This window comes from Oncorhynchus mykiss, chromosome 18 (genome assembly GCF_013265735.2).
Source record: "Oncorhynchus mykiss isolate Arlee chromosome 18, USDA_OmykA_1.1, whole genome shotgun sequence".
Taxonomy (NCBI): domain Eukaryota; kingdom Metazoa; phylum Chordata; class Actinopteri; order Salmoniformes; family Salmonidae; genus Oncorhynchus; species Oncorhynchus mykiss.
The window spans coordinates 62,078,187-62,099,078 of record NC_048582.1 but is presented as its reverse complement, the minus strand read 5'-3'; the positions used below and the strand labels follow the sequence as shown (position 1 = coordinate 62,099,078).

The 20,892-nt window shown below is 44.8% G+C and overlaps 1 pseudogene; it reads left to right on the top strand.

Annotated features, from left to right (window-relative positions):
* Positions 1-311: 311 nt before the first annotated feature.
* The window catches only part of LOC118941001, a 55,408-nt pseudogene continuing 34,827 nt past the window's right edge, over positions 312-20,892 (top strand).

Sequence of the window (20,892 nt, the reverse complement as noted above, 5' to 3'; positions counted from 1 at the left end):
ATTCAGTGTTTCCTATAGAGATGTACTTGAGAGTTAATCTCATGTAAGTGTATCCTCTATTCAACTTCATGGTGTTGCCTAATTTAATCTGTAGGGTCTGTTGAGGTAACTGTCATTCCCCAGTACGAGCCAGCAGCAGCCTGCAGCACGGTCTCTGCTGTGGCTAGGAGGTCCCAGCAGTAGACCCTCTGTCCCATGGAGAGAGAGCCGTAGGGACATTGAGACCCAGGGAGACCCAGGCACCCCAGGCATCTGCGTCTCCATCCCCAGCGCGAGTGTGGCCTGAGGGGGAACAGCAACACAGCAGAAGCATGGAGGTGTACAGAACAGAGTACAGGACTGATGGGGCCAGGGACCCAGAAGCCTCCAGCTGGCCTCCTGCAGCCCCCTCTGTCTCCCCCAGCCCCCTAGGCCCTGCCTGGGGAGTTATCTGGCCTGACAGCAGGGCGCGTGAGGAGAAGGAAGAAGGCAAGCAGTGGAATGTACAGAGGGGGCCGATACCTCAGTCCCTCTTGGCCCCTTGTTTTTTGTTCGTGAAATTCTCCCAAGCCTCCTGGGGGGACCCTCGCTGGGGGGAACATTGCTGACATGGTCATGGTCACATGGTCATGGTCACGACAGGAGTACCAGGAGGAGGTAAGGGGAAAAGGGGGCGAAAGGGAGGTAAAAAGAGAGGGAAAGAGAGAGGGAGGTAAAAAGAGAGGGAGGTAGAAAGAGAGGGAAAGAGAGAGGGAGGTAGAAAGAGAGGGAAAGAGGCTTGACGACGACACTATCAACATACAGCTGGCTGGTTATACACTGTACCGGCAGGATAGAACAGCGGCGTCTGGTAAGACAAGGGGCGGCAGACTACGTATTTTTTGTAAATAACAGCTGGTGCACGATATCTAAGGAAGGCTCGAGCTATTGCTCGCCAGAGGTAGAGTATCTCATGATAAACTGTATTACCACACTATCTACCTAGAGAGTTTTCATCTGTATTTTTCGTAGCTGTTTACATACCACAACAGACTGAGACTGGCACTAAGACAGCATTGAATGAGCTGTATTCCGCAATAAGCAAACAAGAAAACGCTCACCCAGAGGCGGCGTTCCTAGTAGCCAGGGACTTTAATGAAGGGAAACTTAAATCCGTTCTACCAAATTTCTATCAGCATGTTACATGTGCAACCAGAGGGGAAAAAAAACTCTGGACCACCTTTACTCCACACACAGAGATGTATACAAAGCTCTCCCTCGCCCTACATTTGGCAAATCTGACCATAATTCTATCCTCCTGATTCCTGCTTACAAGCAAATATTAAAGCAGGATGCACCAGTGACTAGATCAACAAAAAAAGTGGTCAGATGAAGCAGATGTTAATGTTTTGCTAGCACAGACTGGAATATGTTCCGGGATTCCTCCGATGGAATTGAGGAGTACACCACATCAGTCACTGGCTTCATCGATAAGTGCATCGATGACGTCGTCCCCACAGTGACTATACATGCATACCCAAACCAGAACCCATGGATTACAGGCAACATCCGCACTGAGCTAAAGGCTAGAACTGCCGCTCTCAAGGAGCCCGGAAGCTTATGAGAACCCGGAAGCTTATGAGAAATTCTGCTATGCTTTCCGACGAACCATCAAACAGGCAAAGTGTCAATACAGGACTAAGATGGAATCGTACTACACCGGCTCTGACACTCGTAGGATGTGGCAGGGCTTGTAAACCATTATAGACTACAAAGGTAAACCCAGCCGAGAGCTGCCCAGTGACACGAGCCTACCAGGCAAGCTAAACTACTTCAATGCTCGCTTCGAGGCAAATAACACTGAAACATGCACGAGAGCACCAGCTGTTCCAGGAGACTGTGTGATCACGATCTCTGCAACCGATGTGAATAAGACCTTTAAACAGGTCAACAAGACCTTTAAACAGGTCAAAATTCACAAGGCCGCAGGGCCAGACGGATTATCAGGACTTACTCTGAGCATGTGGTGACCAATTTACAAGTGTCTTCACTGATATTTTCAACCTTTCCCGCGTCTGTAATACCAACATGTTTTAAGTAGTGCCTGTGACCAAGAACACTAAGGTAACCTGCCTAAATGACTACCGACCCGTAGCACTCACGTCTGTAGCCATGAAGTGCTTTGAAAGGCTGGTCATGGCTCACATCAACACCATTATCCCAGAAACCCTAGACCCACTCCAATTTGCATACCGCCCCAACAGATTGACAGATTATGCAATCTCTATTGCACTCCACACTGCCGTTTCCCACCTGGACAAAAGGAACACCAATGTGAGAATGCTATTCATTGACTACAGCTCAGCGTTCAAAACCATAGTGCCCTCGAAGCTCATCAATAAGCTAAGGACCCTGGGAATAAACACCTCCCTCTGCACTTGGATCCAGCACTTCCTGATGGGCCGCCCCCAGGTGGTAAGGGTAGGTAACAACACATCCGCCACGCTGATCCTCAACACAGGGGCCCCTCAGGTGTGCGTGCTCAGTACCCTCCTGTACTCCCTGTTCACTCATGACTGCACAGCCAGGCATGACACCATCATTAAATTTGCCGATGACACAACCGTAGTAGGCCTGATCACCAATAACGAAGAGACAGCCAATAGAGAGGAGGTCAGAAACCTGGCCATGTGGTGCCAGGACAACCACCTCTCTCTCAACATGATCAAGACAAAGGAGATGATTGTGGACTACAGGAAAAAGAGGACCGAGCACGCCCCCATTCTCATCGACGGGGCTGCATTGGAGCAGGTTGAGAGCTTCAAGTTCCTTGGTGTCCACATCACCAACAAACTAACATGGTCCAAACACCAAGACAGTCATGAGAGGGCATGACAAAACCCCAAAACCTCAGGAGACTGAAAAGATTTGGCATGGGTCCTCAAAAGGTTCTACAGCTGCACCTTCGAGAGCATCCTGTCTGGTTGCATCACTGCCTAGTACGGCAACTGCTCTGCCTCCGACCGCAAGGCACTGCAGAGGGTAATGCGAACGGCCCATATTTTTTTAACTGCATTGTTGGTTAGTGGCTCGTAAGTAAACATTTCACTGTCGTATTCGACGGATGTGACTAAAACAATTTTATTTTATTTTATTTGAGAGGGAATGAGTGAGAGAGACGGAGAGATGAAGAGAGTGAGGGAGAGAGCAATGGGATCAGGGTTCACAGGGTTCAGTATAGTACATGATACCAAAACCTCTAGTCACAAATCGCTTAGGGGAAGGGCAGATAAAGGGATTGTGGGTTCAATTCCCGGCCCACCGATACGTGAAATTTATGCACGCATGACTGTAAGTCGCTTTAGATGAAAGCCTCTGCAAATGGAATATACTCGATAATTATAATAATATTACGATCGATAATACTACGGTCTATTACTATCTAGTGATATTATATTACTATCTTGTCACCACCGTCGTTGAAGGAAGACCAAAGCGCAGCGAGGTGAGCGTACATGATCCTTTATTTTGGAATGATGCCAACAAAACAAGAAACAATACAAAACGACCGTGAAGCTTACGAAGACTAAGTGCCACAAACACAAGTCAACTACCCACACTGAAAGGAGGGAAAAGGGCTACCTAAGTATGATTCCCAATCAGAGACAACGATAGACAGCTGTCCCTGATTGAGAACCATACCCGGCCAACACATAGAAACACAATATTGTAGAAATAAAGGACATAGAATGCACACCCAAATCACACCCTGACCAAACCAAAAAGAGAAAAAGGCTCTCCAAGGTCAGGGCGTGACATATCTAATGATAATATATTACTATCTAGTGATATCATATTACTATCTAGTGATATTATATTACTATCTAGTTATATTATATTACTATCTAGTGATATCATATTTCTATCTAGTGATATCCTATTACTATCTAGTCATATCAAATTACTATCTAGTGATATCATATTACTATCTAGTTATATTATATTACTATCTAGTTAAATTATATTACTATCTAGTTATATTATATTACTATCTAGTTATATTATATTACTATCTTGTTATATTATATTACTATCTAGTGATATCATATTTCTATCTAGTGATATCCTATTACTATCTAGTCATATCATATATATCTAGTTAAATTAAATTACTATCTAGTTATATTATATTACTATCTAGTTATATTATATTACTATCTTGTTATATTATATAACTAGTGATAGCCAGTATTCTGACTTTTCTGGCTTGCATAGGTGGAATGGAGTTGTCAGAATACTGTGACTTGTATGAATGAATGAATGTATGAAATTACGATTTTTTTGTTTTGTTGTCACACCCAACAATACATTGGGTGTGACAGCAGTTTGAATATGTGTGAGGGATTTATAATCTGTTGTTTGTCTTTGACAGACTGAAGGAACTACAAGACAAGACAAACATACATCAACACCACAGACTGGACTCTGAGGCGTTGTTCTAACCACTCTGAGCTGAAACACAATCCAGCCCTCATTCCCTGTTGATGACAGAAGTGTTGACAGAAGTGTTGAAACTTGTGGCAGCGTTCTTCAGGGAGCTGACAGGTCCTAATAGCAGTGTGAACACACACACACACACACACACACACACACACACACACACACACACACACACACACACACACACACACATTTGCAATGCACACTCACACGCACGCACATGCGCACACACACACACACACACACACACACACACACACACACACACACACACACACACACACACACACACACACACACACACACACACACACACTCTCTCTCTCTCTCTCTCTCTCTCTCTCTCTCTCTCTGGGAGTGTGTGTTCTCTCACTTCATGTCTCAGAGGGGCCATTTCATAGTCTTCACATCTACAAATCTCCCCGTTATCCTAGTGCCTCCAAAACGCTATCCTAGTACCTCCAAAACATTATCCTAGTGTCTCCAAAATGATATACTAGTGCCTCGAAAACGTTATACTAGTACCTCCAAAAACATTATACTAGTACCTCCAAAACATTATCCTAGTACCTCCAAAACGTTATCATAGTGCCTCCAAAACGATATACTAGTGCCTCCAAAACGTTATACTAGTGCCTCCAAAATGTTATCATAGTGCCTCCAAAACATTATCATAGTGCCTCCAAAACGATATACTAGTGCCTCCAAAACGATATACTAGTGCCTCCAAAACGTTATACTAGTACCTCCAAAAACATTATACTAGTACCTCCAAAACATTATCCTAGTACCTCCAAAACGTTATCATAGTGCCTCCAAAACATTATACTAGTGCCTCCAAAACGTTATACTAGTGCCTCCAAAATGTTATCATAGTGCCTCCAAAACATTATCATAGTGCCTACAAAACGTTATCCTAGTGCCTCCAAAGCATTATACTAGTGCCTCCAAAACGTTATCCTAGTGCCTCCAAAACATTATCGTAGTGCCTCCAAAACATTATACTAGTGCCTCCAAAATGTTATACTAGTGCCTCCAAAACGTTATACTTGTGCCTCCAAACATTATATAGTGCCTCCAAAACATTATCATAGTGCCTACAAAACGTTATCCTAGTGCCTCCAAAACATTATACTTGTGCCTCCAAAACATTATCCTAGTACCTCCAAAACTATATACTAGTGCCTCCAAAACATTATACTTGTGCATCCAAAACATTATCCTAGTGCCTCCAAAACGTTATCCTAGTGCCTCCAAAACGTTCTCATATTACCTCCAAAACGTTATCCTAGTGCCTCCAAAACATTATCCTAGTGCCTCCAAAACATTATCCTAGTGCCTCCAAAACATGGCTACCCTCTATGTGACGTTTGCATTTTCAGCTCCGGGCTCAAAGGATCAACAGGGTTGCCTTTATAGCATAAACAAGGCTTTGGAGTTGTACTTTCAGGTTATTAGGTCACACTTTATTTGGATGGTTCAGGATCGTCCATCTGTAGATGCTCTACAGATGGTCATACTATCAATATGTTGATAAGCAACTGCTTGCTAAGGTTACATTTAGGGTTAGAATAAGGGTTAGGGTTAGGGTTAGGGTAAGGGTTAAGGTTAGGGTTAGTGTTAGAAGATAGTTTGTTGAAAAGTTACCTTCTGTAGAGCGTCTACAGATGGACTATCCAAATAAAGTGTTGCCTAGGTTAATAGACATGGATCCACATTCCTGATCCACATGACAATAGACATGGATCCACATTTCTGATCCACATGACAATAGACATGGATCCACTTTTCTGATTCACATGACAATAGACATGGATCCACATTTCTGATTCACATGACAATAGACATGGATCCACATTTCTGATTCACATGACAATAGACATGGATCCACTTTTCTGATTCACATGACAATAGACATGGATTCACATGACAATAGACATGTTTCCTGTCGTAGCGGAATCAGAATCAGTTAGGTAACATAGATAAATAAGATGTTTTATTTACTTTATACTTGTCATTAGAATGTCTTCTTTTAGACTATACTGTTGGCAGTTGCATTTTCCTTTCTTCTCCAGGGAAAAGTCACTTGGGGCCCAAAGAGGGGAGAGGTCAGGGTTGTCTTTTACATGTCTGGTAATATGCAGAATATCAGAAAGGGAGAAGTCAGGTTTGAACAATGTCTTCATATTTGAATGTGTCTATAACTATTCTACCTAAACCATGTGAAGGGCTCCACCATGTCTTTACTCCAGTCACTCCATCCTTTTCCCATTGGGGGGAGGAGTATGACAGTGTCTGGAGGCATTGTATTACCCCTCTGATGTTGCCCTTCTCTTGACCTAGTATATGACCTAGAGGCCCACTCCCCTCAGTGAGCTTGTCCAGGACGAGGTGTATTTGAGACGGGTGAATCTAGAATTGACAATTGATATATGCCATTGGATGAGGTAATGTTTTGGTACTATGAAGTACCAAGAACGAGAAGTAGAACCTCGTCTAAGAGGTAGCTAATGCTAATGCTATCTGGCTATGGGATACTCCTCTCTCAAGTAAAAGGCCCTTTGTGAGGTTCCTAAGATCTGTGGTTCGCCATTTGAGTTGAGAGGGGTATATCTTGGCTATAAAAGAGACTAAGTATTATTTTGTAAACACACTCAGAGAATTCATTTATACACACTGAATTGATCTGAGAGTCAAAGGGCTATGGTGAAGCTCATATAATTAAAGATGGACTTCAAAATGTAGCTCTGACTTGTGTGTGGTTTGTAAACTCTCCTCATTTAGTAATACAGGAAATTACCACGACAATCCACATTTCTGAGCCACATGACAATAGACATGGATCCACATTTCTGTAAATGTGCCAGATTTTGCCAGACGGTTAATTCTCTACATAGAGTATCCCTGAGATCATTCTGAAAGAAATGAACACACACATTAAATACCGTAGGTTTCACCTGTTCTTTGTTTCACTTTAGAGTATTGGCTCAAGGCTAGTCCTCAATATGAGTAGAGGAGGACCTGTTTTCTTCCCATTACAAAGGAAGACAATTAACAATTTAGGATATCCAAGACTGTTGAAAAAAACATTATTTCCCTCTCCACCTCTTGAAAATAACATTATTCCCCCATTCCACACCTCCAACCCCCCTAAGCCTAGTCTTCTCTGTCAAAGCAGTGAGCAAGAAATCATATCAGTCACAACACACAGTACTGTGGCTTTATCTATTATAAACATTGCATTGTGACACGACACGGCACTCATTATTGTAATTTGTCGTGGCCTTCACAAAGGGCTCCCCGTGATTCAGCTGGAATCTTCAAAGCTACAAAGAAGAGAATAAAGAGCTCAGAGAAACGGAGCGCAGCGCGAGGATATAATTCTTCTTGAACCCGGTGACTTTCGCGAAGCTGCGAAGCCAAGCACGTTTTTGATGTACACATTTGTTTAATTGAACAAGCGGCGCGAACAAAGAGGAGATCAATTGTTGATTTTAATAAGACATTGTTCACGGGTCTCCTCATATTTAATTTGATGGCGGAATAGAGTGTAAAAGAGGAACGTGATAATTCCGTATTGCGCCATTACACCCGGCCCTCCTGGGCTCAAACTAATTGGCACAGGATTAGTGTTGGAGAATCAGAAGACCTCGAGCGCTTCTTCTCTCTCTCTCTCTCTCTCTCTCTCTCTCTCTCTCTCTCTCTCTCTCTCCCTCTCTCTCTCTCTCTCCCCCCTCTCTCTTATCTTTCTCTCTCTTGCTCCTATCTTTCTCTCTCTCTCCCTCTCTCTCGGTCTCTCTCTCTCTCTCTATCTCTCTCCCTCTCTCTCCCCCTCTCTCCCTCTCTCTCCCCCCTCTCCCTCTCTCTCTCTCTCTCTTTCTGTAGTTTTTCTCTTCCACTCTCTCTGTATGTCTCTTCACTTGTGTTGTAGCCCACCACATATGACCAGCTGAGGGATGAACAAACCATTTGTCCAACTTCCACCACATGCTCACAATTATTTATAAAAAATTCCTTCTGTTGTGACTCACAGGCCAATGCACAAAAACAATATTCAATTAATTCTGCATGAATAATTGTTTTACAAAAAGTGATAATATACTCTTGGAATTAAACAATGAGATTGATCTTCTACAATGTAGGCTACCCAGTGTTTAATTTATGGAAATATCGAATATGCACAGCATGAAAGAGAGATGTTGGGTTGGCGCCCCCCCTTGGGTTGTGCCGTGGCGGAGATCTTTGTGGGCTATACTCGGCCTTGTCTCAGGATGGTAAGTTGGTGGTTGAAGATATCCCTCTAGTGGTGTGGGGGCTGTGCTTTGGCAAAGTGGATGGGGTTATATCCTTCCTGTTTGGCCCTGTCCGGGGGTGTCATCGGATGGGGCCACAGTGTCTCCTGACCCCTCCTGTCTCAGCCTCCAGTATTTATGCTGCAGTAGTTTATGTGTCGGGGGGCTAGGGCCAGTTTGTTACATCTGGAGTACTTCTCCTGTCCTATCCAGTGTCCTGTGTGAATTTAAGTACGCTCCCTCTAATTCTCTCTTTCTTTCTCTCTCTCTGAGGACCTGAGCCCTAGGACCATGTCTCAGGACTACCTGACATGATGACTCCTTGCTGTCCCCAGTCCACCTGGCCGTGCTGCTGCTCCAGTTTCAACTGTTCTGTCTGTGATTATTATTATTTGACCATGCTGGTCATTTATGAACATTTGAACATCTTGGCCATGTTCTGTTATAATCTCCACCCGGCACAGCCAGAAGAGGACTGGCCACCCCACATAGCCTGGTGCCTCTCTAGGTTTCTTCCTAGGTTTTGGCCTTTCTAGGGAGTTTTTCCTAGACACCGTGCTTCTACACCTACATTGCTTGCTGTTTGGGGTTTTAGGCTGGGTTTCTGTACACCACTTTGAGATATCAACTGATGTACGAAGGGCTATATAAATACATTTGATTAGATTTGATTTAGATGTTAATTTCCGTCCTGACGAAAAGATGTTAACAGTGTTCTGACATCACCACTGTGGAAGGCTTTACAGACCAAAGGGGTTGTTCTCTTCCTGCTTCTTCACAGAACTAAATCAATCTTGTTGGTGCAAATACTGTCAATATCAATCTCACATACTGAATTTAAGAGAGCTGGATAACATTTTATTTGGATAGTCCCCTATGGATGGTTTAAAAATATTAAACGACGAGACAGCATATAGGGAGGAGGTCAGAGACCTGGCCGGGTGGTGGCAGAATAACAACCTCTCCCTCAACGTAACCAAGACTAAGGAGATGATTGTGGACTACAGGAAAAGGAGCACCGAGCACGTCCCCATTCTCATCGGCGGGGCTGTAGTGGAGCAGGTTGAGAGCTTCAAGTTCCTTGGTGTCCACAACAACAAACTAGATTGGTCCAAATACACCAAGACGGTAGTGAAGAGAGCACGACAAAGCCTATTCCCCCTCAGGAAACTAAAAAGATTTGGCATGGGTCTACAGCTGCAACATCGAGAGCATCCTGACCGGTTGCATCACTGCCTGGTATGGTAATTGCTCGGCCTCCGACCGCAAGACACTACAGAGGGTAGTGCGTACGGCCCAGTACATCACTGGGGCTAAGCTGCCTGCCATCCAGGACCTCTACACCAGGCGGTGTCAGAGGAAGGCCCTAAAAATTGTCAAAGACCCCAGCCACCCCAGTCATAGACTGTTCTCTCTACTACCGCATGGCAAGCGGTACTGGAGTGCCAAGTCTAGGACAAAAAGGCTTCTCAACAGTTTTTACCCCCAAGCCTTAAGACTCCTGAACATTTGCATTGTGTCCCACCACCCGCCAACCCCTCTTTTTACGCTTCTGCTACTCTCTGTTCATCTTATATGCATAGTCACTTTAATGATACCTACATGTACATACTACCTCAATAAGACTGACTAACAGGTGTCTGTATATAGCCTTGCTACTCTTTTTTCAAATGTCTTTTCACTGTTGTTTTATTTCTTTACTTACCAACACACACACACACACACACACACACACACACACACACACACACACACACACACACACACACACACACACACACACACACACACACACCTTTTTTTTCTCTCACCATTGGTTAGAGTCTGTAAGTAAGCATTTCACTGTAAGGTTGTTGTATTCGGCGCACGTGACAAATAAACTTTGATTTGATATGATCCCTAACCCTAGGCCTAACCCTAACCCTAACCCCATCCCTAACCCTAACCCTAACCCCATCCCTAACCCTAGCCTAACCCTAGCCTTAACCCCAGCCCCAGTCCCATCCCTAACCCTAACCCTAACCCTAACCCCAGCCCCATCCCTAACCCTAACCCCAGCCCCATCCCTAACCCTAGCCCTAACCCCATCCCTAACCCTAACCCTAACCCCATCCCTAACCCTAGCCTAACCCTAGCCTTAACCCCAGCCCCAGTCCCATCCCTAACCCTAACCCTAACCCTAACCCCAGCCCCATCCCCAACCCTAGGCCTAACCCCAGCCCCATCCCTAACCCTAACCCCATCCCTAACCCTAGCCCTAACCCCATCCCTAACCCTAACCCTAACCCCATCCCTAACCCTAGCCTAACCCTAGCCCTAACCCCAGCCCCATCCCTAACCCTAACCCCAGCCCCATCCCTAACCCTAACCCTAACCCCAGCCCCATCCCTAACACTAACCCTAACCCCAGCCCCATCCCTAAACCTAACCCCAATCCCAGCCCCATCCCTAACCCCAGCCCCATCCCTAACCCTAACCATAACCCCATCCCTAACCCTAACCCTAACCCCAGCCCTAACCCCATCACTAACCCTAACCCCAGCCCCATCCCTAACCCTAACCCTAAACCCAGCCCCATCCCTAACCCTAACCCTAACCCTAACCCTAACCCCAGCCCTAACCCTAACCCTAACCCCATCCCTAACCCTAACCCTAACCCCAGCCCCATCCCTAACCCTAACCCTAACCCTAACCCCAGCCCCAGCCCTAACCTTAACCCCAGCCCCATCCCTAACCCTAACCCTAACCCTAGCCCCAGCCCCAGCCCTAACCCTAACCCCATCCCTAACCCTAACCCTAACCCCATCCCTAACCCTAACCCTAACCCCAGCCCCATCCCTAACCCTAACCCTAACCCCAGCCCCATCCCTAACCCCAGCCCCATCCCTAACCCTAACCCCATCCCCATCCCTAACCCTAACCCTAACCCCAGCCCTGATACCTTTGCATTTACTCCATAACAGCCATTACAGCTGATGTGTGGGGTACAGAGATGTACGTAGACATTGAATCACTGGTCACTTTAATAATAGAATACTAGTCACTTTAATAATGTTTACATACTGCTTTACTCATATCATATGTATATACTGTATTCTATTGATTTGATGATGTATCAATGCAACCAGTCACTACAAAGATACAGGTGTCCTTCCTAACTCAGATGCCGTAGAGGAGCGAACCCGCTCATGGATTTCACCATTTGCATTTGTATTTATAAATTATCCCCATTTGTTCCTGCCAAGGCAGCAGCTACTCTTCCTGGGGATTATTATGGATTCCCATTAGTTCCTGCCAAGGCAGCAGCTACTCTTCCTGGGGATTATTATGGATTCCCATTAGTTCCTGCCAAGGCAGCAGCTACTCTTCCTGGTGTTTATTATGGATTCTCATTAGTTCCTGCCAAGGCAGCAGCTAGTCTTCCTGTGGTTTATTATGGATTCCCATTAGTTCCTGCCAAGGCAGCAGCTACTCTTCCTGTGGTTTATTATGGACTCCCATTAGTTCCTGCCAAGGCAGCAGCTACTCTTCCTGGGGTTTATTATGGATCCCCATTAGTTCCTGCCAAAGCAGCAGCTACTCTTCCTGGGGTTTATTATGGATTCCCATTAGTACTTGCCAAGGCAGCAGCTATTCTTCCTGGGGTTTATTATGGATTCCCGTTAGTTCCTGCCAAGGCAGCAGCTACTCTTCCTGGGGTTTATCATGGATCCCCATTAGTTCCTGCAAAGGCAGCAGCTACTCTTCATGGGGTCCAGCAAAATGAAGGCAATTATACAATTTAAAAAACATTACAATAGATTCACAACAGATTTTAAAACACATTAAATATGTGCCCTCGGGCCACTGCCCCACTACCACATATCTACAACACAAAATCCATGTCTGTTTGTGGGTCTCTTCACACTCTCCGCTGTTCCATAAGGTGTATTTGTATTCATTTTTTAAATCACATTTTACTGCTTGCATCAGTTAATTGTGGAATGGAGTTTCATGTAGTCATAGCTCTATGTAATACTGTGCACCTACCATAGTATGTTTTGGACTTGGGGAATGAGAAGAGACCTCTGGTGGCATGTCTTGTGGGGTATGGATGGGTGTCCGAGCTGTGTGCTAGTAGTTTAAACAGACAGCTCGGTGCATTCAACATGTCAATACAATATGAGGCCAATGGTGACTTTAAAACAGTTACAGAGTTTAATGGCTGTGATAGGAGAAAACTGAGGATGTATCAATGACATTGTAGTTACTCCACAATACTAACCTAATCGACAGAGTGAAAATAATTAATACAAATATATAATAAAAAGGAATACAAAATACAGAATACAAATATTCTAAAACATGCATTCTGTTTCCAACAAGGCATATAAAGTAATACTGCAAAGAATGTGGCAAAGCAATACACTTTATGTCATGAATACAAAGTGTTATGTTTGGGGCAAATCCAATACAACACATTATTGTTTACCACTCTCCTTATTTTCAAGCATAATGGTGGCTGCATCATGTTATGGGTATGCTTGTAATGGCTAATGACTGGGGAGTTCTTCAGGATAAAAAATAAACTGAATGGAGCTAAGTACAGGCAAAAACCTGGTTCTGTTTGCTTTCTACCAGTCACTGGGAGATAAATCCACATTTCAGCAGGACAATAACACAAAACACAAGGCCAAATCTACACTGGAGTTGCTTACCAAGAAGACAGTGAATGTTCCTGAGTGGCTGAGTTACAGTTTTGACTTAAATCTACTTGAAAATCTGTGGTAAGACCTGAAAATGGTTGTCTAGCAACGATCAACAACCAATTTGAAATAATTGTTAAATAATAATGGGCAAATGTTGCACAATCCAGGTGTGGAAAGCTCTTACAAAGTTACTCAGAAAGACTCACAGCTGTAATCACTGCCAAAGGTGCTTCTACAATGTATTGACTCAGGGGTGTGAATTATTATGTAAATTTGATATGTCTGTATTTAATTTTCAATACATTTGCAAACATTTCTTAAAACGTGTTTTCCCTTTGTCATTATGGGGTATTGTGTGTATATGGGTGAGTGAAAATATATATTTAATCCATTTTGAATTTAGGCTGTAACACAACAAAATGTGGAATAGGTCAGGGGGTATGAATACTTTCTGAAGCCTGTGTATAATGAGAGAAAAGTCCATTTCCAAAAGACCCACCTTTAGTCAGCAGAGCACACACGCGCACGCACACACTCACACGCACACACACACACACACACTCTTAAAGGCATGGCCTATTTTGAAATCCCTGCAAGTTCTCGAAACAGCTGTTCGCTGAGGGTCTGTAAGTATGAAGAAATATGCTTTTAATTATGTGACCACCTGGGGTGCCATGGATCTTACAAGCTCCTCTTGAAAACAGATGCAGTCATTTTCCGTAATTACATCGGACAAATTGAGACAGTGTGTTCCCACGTTACCTTGTCAAGAACTTGTGTTGTTGTCCGGAAATATTGTTGTTTATTATTAAGTCAACGTCACATTTGTCATCATTGTCATGATTAATCAGTAAGTAGAGGAAGCTACCAGTGGATTAAAAACAGAACACAATTGTACCATGTAAAAAGGTATCAAACCTTTCAGCTGTTTATGATACAGGTGATTGTTGTAGGGGGTGAGCACTACATAGAAGAAGCGCCAGTATGCCAGCCATTATCATGGTAAATCAACATGAGGGTGACATAATAGTGTATTTTACACTTTTAGATATTGAATGACAAATGCAATATTTCCTTCATAAGGCTGTTGGATATTAGAATTTTATATGATTTCCTGTGTCACTCACTCACTCACTCACACCATCTGACAGACCCCTACGATTCCATCTGAATGCAGAGAGACGAAAATACATGAAAAGCTCAAGAGCAATAAAATAAATCAGCCCCAACCGTAACATGAACTTACATTTCATGCCTCAAGTGGGGAAACGGAGCTTTAAATCATAAAATAATTTCCTCTATGAAGGGGCCTCTGAAAACCATGCAGCACTGCAGAGACTAACACTTTGTACTGTCTCTCCTAGTCCTATCCTCCAGACAGAACCATAGTCTCTCCTAGTCCTATCCTCCAGACAGAACCATAGTCTCTCCTAGTCCTATCCTCCAGACAGAACCATAGTCTCTCCTGGTCCTATCCACCAGACAAAACCATAGTCTCTCCAAGTCCTATCCTCCAGACAGAACCATAGTCTCTCCTAGTCCTATCCTCCAGACAGAACCATAGTCTCTCCTAGTCCTATCCACCAGACAAAACCATAGTCTCTCCTATCCTATCCTCCAGATAGAACAATAGTCTCTCCTAGTCCTATCCTATCCCCCAGACATAACCATAGTCTCTCCTATCCTATCCTCCAGACAGAACCATAATCTCCTAGTCCTATACTCCAGACAGATCCATAGTCTATCCTATCCTATTCCTCCAGACAGAACCATAGTATCTTCTAGTCCTATCCTCCAGACAGAACCATAGTCTCTCCTATCCTATCCTCCAGACAGAACCATAGTCTCTCCTAGTCCTATCCTCCAGACAGAACCATAGTCTCTCCTAGTCCTATCCTCCAGACAGAACCATAGTCTATCCTAGTCCTATCCACCAGAAAAAAACATAGTCTCTCCAAGTCCTATCCTCCAGACAGAACCATAGTCTCTCCTAGTCCTATCCTCCAGACAGAACCATAGTCTCTCCTATCCTATCCACCAGACAAAACCATAGTCTCTCCTAGTCCTATCCTCCAGACAGAACCATAGTCTCTCCTAGTCCTATCCACCAGACAAAACCATAGTCTCTCCTATCCTATCCTCCAGACAGAACCATAGTCTCTCCTATCCTATCCTCCAGACAGAACTATAGTCTCTCCTAGTCCTATCCTCCAGACAGAACCATAGTCTCTCCTATCCTATCCTCCACACAGAACCATAGTCTCTCCTATCCTATCCTCCAGACAGAACCATAGTCTCTCCTATCCTATCCTCCAGACAGAACTATAGTCTCTCCTAGTCCTTTCCTCCAGACAGAACCATAGTCTCTCCTATCCTATCCTCCAGACAGAACCATAGTCTCTCCTATCCAATCTTCCAGACAGAACCATAGTCTCTCCTAGTCCTATCCTCCAGACAGAACCATAGTCTCTCCTATCCTATCCTCCAGACAGAACCATAATCTCCTAGTCCTATACTCCAGACAGATCCATAGTCTATCCTATCCTATTCCTCCAGACAGAACCATAGTATCTTCTAGTCCTATCCTCCAGACAGAACCATAGTCTCTCCTATCCTATCCTCCAGACAGAACCATAGTCTCTCCTAGTCCTATCCTCCAGACAGAACCATAGTCTCTCCTAGTCCTATCCTCCAGACAGAACCATAGTCTATCCTAGTCCTATCCACCAGAAAAAAACATAGTCTCTCCAAGTCCTATCCTCCAGACAGAACCATAGTCTCTCCTAGTCCTATCTTCCAGACAGAACCATAGTCTCTCCTAGTCCTATCCTCCAGACAGAACCATAGTCTCTCCTATCCTATCCTCCAGACAGAACCATAATCTCCTAGTCCTATACTCCAGACAGATCCATAGTCTATCCTATCCTATTCCTCCAGACAGAACCATAGTATCTTCTAGTCCTATCCTCCAGACAGAACCATAGTCTCTCCTATCCTATCCTCCAGACAGAACCATAGTCTCTCCTAGTCCTATCCTCCAGACAGAACCATAGTCTCTCCTAGTCCTATCCTCCAGACAGAACCATAGTCTATCCTAGTCCTATCCACCAGAAAAAAACATAGTCTCTCCAAGTCCTATCCTCCAGACAGAACCATAGTCTCTCCTAGTCCTATCCTCCAGACAGAACCATACTCTCCTAGTCCTATCCTCCAGACAGATCCATAGTCTATCCTATCCTATCCTCCAGACAGAACCATAGTCTCTCCTATCCTACGCTCCAGATAGAACAATAGTCTCTCCTAGTCCTATCCTACCCCCCAAACAGAACCACAGTCTCTCCTATCCTATCCTCCAGACAGAACCATAGACTCTCCTATCCTATCCTCCAGACAGAACCATAGTCTCTCCTAGTCCTATCCTCCAGCCAGAACCATAGTCTCTCCTAGTCCTATCCTCTAGACAGAACCATAGTCTCTCCTAGTCCTATCCTCCTCCAGACAGAACCATAGTCTCTCCTATCCTATCCTCCAGACAGAACCACAGTCTATCCTATCCTATCCTCCAGACAGAACCATAGTCTCTCCTATCCTATCCTCCAGACAGAACTATATTCTCTCCTAGTCCTATCCTCCAGACAGAACCATAGTCTCTCCTATCCTATCCTCCAGACAGAACCATAGTCTCTCCTATCCTATCCTCCAGACAGAACCACAGTCTATCCTATCCTATCCTCCATACAGAACCATAGTCTCTCCTATCCTATACTCCAGAAAGAACCATAGTCTCTCCTAGTCCTATCCTCCAGACAGAACCATAGTCTCTCGTATCCTATCCTCCAGACAGAACAATAGTCTCTCCTAGTCCTATCCTCCAGACAGAGCCATAGCCTCTCCTATCCTATCCTCCAGACAGAACCATAGTCTCTCCTAGTCCTATCCACCAGACAAAACCATAGTCTCTCCTATCCTATCCTCCAGACAGAACCATAGTCTCTCCTATCCTATCCTCCAGACAGAACTATAGTCTCTCCTAGTCCTATCCTCCAGACAGAACCATAGTCTCTCCTATCCTATCCTCCAGACAGAACCATAGTCTCTCCTATCCTATCCTCCAGACAGAACCATAGTCTCTCCTAGTCCTTTCCTCCAGACAGAACCATAGTCTCTCCTATCCTATCCTCCAGAGAGAACCATAGTCTCTCCTATCCTATCCTCCAGACAGAACCATAGTCTCTCCCAGTTCTATCCTCCAGACAGAACCATAGTCTCTCCTATCCTATCCTCCAGACAGAACCATACTCTCCTAGTCCTATCCTCCAGACAGATCCATAGTCTATCCTATCCTATCCTCCAGACAGAACCATAGTCTCTCCTATCCTACGCTCCAGATAGAACAATAGTCTCTCCTAGTCCTCTCCTATCCCCCAAACAGAACCACAGTCTCTCCTATCCTATCTTCCAGACAGAACCATAGACTCTCCTATCCTATCCTCCAGACAGAACCATAGTCTATCCTAGTCCTATCCTCCAGCCAGAACCATAGTCTCTCCTAGTCCTATCCTCTAGACAGAACCATAGTCTCTCCTAGTCCTATCCTCCTCCAGACAGAACCATAGTCTCTCCTATCCTATCCTCCAGACAGAACCACAGTCTATCCTATCCTATCCTCCAGACAGAACCATAGTCTCTCCTATCCTATCCTCCAGACAGAACTATAGTCTCTCCTAGTCCTATCCTCCAGACAGAACCATAGTCTCTCCTATCCTATCCTCCAGACAGAACCATAGTCTCTCCTATCCTATCCTCCAGACAGAACCACAGTCTATCCTATCCAATCCTCCAGACAGAACCATAGTCTCTCCTATCCTATACTCCAGAAAGAACCATAGTCTCTCCTAGTCCTATCCTCCAGACAGAACCATAGTCTCTCCTATCCTATCCTCCAGACAGAACAATAGTCTCTCCTAGTCCTATCCTCCAGACAGAGCCATAGCCTATCCTATCCTATCCTCCAGACAGAACCATAGTCTCTCCTATCCTATCCTCCAGACAGAACCATAGTCTCTCCTAGTCCTATCCAATCCTCCAGACAGAACCATAGTCTCTCCTAGTCCTATCCTCCAGACAGAATCATAGTCTCTCCTATCCTATCCTCCAGACAGAACCATAGTCTCTCCTCGTCCTATCCTCCAGACAGAACCATAGTCTCTCCTAGTCCTATCCTCCAGATAGAACCACAGTCTATCCTATCCTATCCTCCAGACAGAACCATAGTCTCTCCTATCCTATCCTCCAGACAGAACTATAGTCTCTCCTAGTCCTATCCTCCAGACAGAACCATAGTCTCTCCTATCCTATCCTCCAGACAGAGCCATAGTCTCTCCTATCCTATCCTCCAGACAGAACCATAGTCTCTCCTATCCTATCCTCCAGACAGAACCATAGTCTCTCCTAGTCCTATCCTCCAGACAGAACCACAGTCTCTCCTAGTCCTATCCTCCAGACAGAACCATAGTCTCACATATCCTATCCTCCAGACAGAACCATAGTCTCTCCTAGTCCTATCCTCCAGTCAGAGCCATAGTCTATTCTATCCTATCCTCCAGACAGAACCATAGTCTATCCTATCCTATCCTCCATACAGAACCATAGTCTCTCCTATCCTATCCTCCAGACAGAACTATAGTCTCTCCTAGTCCTATCCTCCAGACAGAACCATAGTCTCTCCTCTCCTATCCTCCAGACAGAACCATAGTCTCTCCTATCCTATCCTCCAGATATAACCATTGTCTCTCCTATCCTATCCTCCAGACAGAACCATATTCTCTCCTATCCTATACTCCAGAAAGAACCATAGTCTCTCCTAGTCCTATCCTCCAGACAGAACCATAGTCTCTCCTATCCTATCCTCCAGACAGAACAATAGTCTCTCCTAGTCCTATCCTCCAGACAGAGCCATAGTCTATCCTATCCTATCCTCCAGACAGAACCATAGTCTCTCCTATCCTATCCTCCAGACAGAACCATAGTCTCTCCTAGTCCTATCCTATCCTCAAGACAGAACCATAGTCTCTCCTAGTCCTATCCTCCAGACAGAACCATAGTCTCTCCTATCCTATCCTCCAGACAGAATCATAGTCTCTCCTCGTCCTATCCTCCAGACAGAACCATAGTCTCTCCTAGTCCTATCCTCCAGACAGAACCATTGTCTCTCCTATCCTATCCTGCAGACAGAACCATAGTCTCTCCTATCCTATCCTCCTGACAGAATCATAGTCTCTCCTCGTCCTATCCTCCAGACAGAACCATAGTCTCTCCTAGTCCTATCCTCCAGATAGAACCATTGTCTCTCCTATCCTATCCTGCAGACAGAACCATAGTCTCTCCTATCCTATCCTCCCAGACAGAACCATAATCTCTCCTAGTCCTATCCTCCAGACAGAACCATAGTCTCTCCTAGTCCTATCCTCCAGACAGAGCCATAGTCTCTCCTATCCTATCCTCCAGACAGAACCATAGTCTCTCCTATCCTATCCTCCAGACAGAACCATAGTCTCTCCTAGTCCCATCCTATACTCCAGACAGAACCATCGTCTCTCCTAGTCCTATCCTCCAGACAGAATCATAGTCTCTCCTAGTCCTATCCTATCCTCCAGACATAACCATAGTCTCCCCTATCCTATCCTCCAGACAGAATCATAGTCTCTCCTAGTCCTATCCTCCAGACAGAACCATAGTCTCTCCTATCCTATCCTCCAGACAGAACCATAGTCTAACCTATCTTATCCTCCAGACTGGACCATAGTCTCTCCTAGTCCTATCCTCCAGATAGAACCATTGTCTCTCCTATCCTATCCTGCAGACAGAACCATAGTCTCTCCTATCCTATCCTCCCAGACAGAACCATAATCTCTCCTAGTCCTATCCTCCAGACAGAACCATAGTCTCTCCCAGTCCTATCCTCCAGACAGAACCATAGTCTCTCCCAGTCCTATCCTCCAGACGAAACCATAGTCTCTCCTAGTCCTATTCTCCAGACAGAACCATAGTCTCTCCTAGTCCTATCCTCCAGACAGAACCATAGTCTCTCCTATCCTATCCTCCAGACAGAACCATAGTCTATCCTATCCTATCCTCCAGACAGAACCATAGTCTCTCCTAGTCCTATCCTCCAGACAGAACCATAGTCTCTCCTATCCTATCCTCCAGACATAACCATAGTCTCTCCTAGTCCTATCCTCCAGACAGAACCATAATCTCTCCTAATCCTATCCTCCAGACAGACCCATAGTCTCTCCAAGTCCTATCCTCCAGACAGAACCATAGTCTCTCCTAGTGCTATCCTCCAGACAGAGCCATAGTCTCTCCTATCCTCCAGACAGAACCATAGTCTCTCCTTGTCCTATCCTCCAGACAGAACCATAGTCTCTCCTATCTCATCTTCCAGACAGAAC